At 63.5% G+C, this 633-nt stretch overlaps 1 protein-coding gene across 2 annotated transcripts in view; it reads left to right on the top strand.

Moving 5' to 3' along the window:
• Positions 1-633, top strand: part of SLC1A4 (solute carrier family 1 member 4) — a gene marked incomplete at its 5' end in the record, with an annotated part of 278141 nt that overhangs the window by 49893 nt on the left and 227615 nt on the right. The window lies entirely within an intron of this gene.

The following is a 633-nucleotide window of genomic DNA, read 5'->3' on the forward strand; positions in this document are numbered from 1 at the left end:
GCGCTTGTGGGGCCGGCAGTGGGGAGAAGCGCTCTTCTCCCCGCAGCCCGCCTGCAGATCAGGTCCGGGGACAGAGGGAGGAGGCGCTGCGCCTCCCAGCTGTCCCCAGAGCTTGCGGGGCAGGCAGCAGGGAGAAGAGCTCTTCTCCCCGCCGCCCGCCTGCAGACCAGGTCCGGGGACAGCGGGAAGACGCGCTGCGCCTCCCAGCTGTCCCCGGAGCTTGCGGGGCTGGCGGCGGGGAGAAGCACGCGTCTCCCTGCCGTCAGCCTCCAAACCACATCGGGAGACAGCGGGATGGCGGCGTTCCGCCTCCCCGCTGTCCCCCGACCTTGTGGGACTGGCGCTGCGGCTTTCGCTGAAGCCTGGAGAGCGAGAGGGGTCAGTGCGCACCGACGCCTCTCGCTCTCCAGGCTTCAGCGAAAGCCTGCATTCGCCCCATAGGACGCACACGCATTTCCCCTTCATTTTTGGAGGGGAAAAAGTGCGTCCTGTAGGGTGAAAAATACGGTAGGCAGTCAGTGGACAAGGCTGGAGGTGGACCTAATGATGGCATCCCAAAAATGGCATCTGAAAGAGGCCTCATGGAATGTAAGGCTGCGTTTGTCCTTTCTCACAATCTCTGCCATTTTTTTT

The sequence above is a fragment of the Podarcis erhardii genome (genome assembly GCF_964252035.2).
Source record: "Podarcis erhardii genome assembly, chromosome: 3".
Taxonomy (NCBI): Eukaryota; Metazoa; Chordata; class Lepidosauria; order Squamata; family Lacertidae; genus Podarcis; species Podarcis erhardii.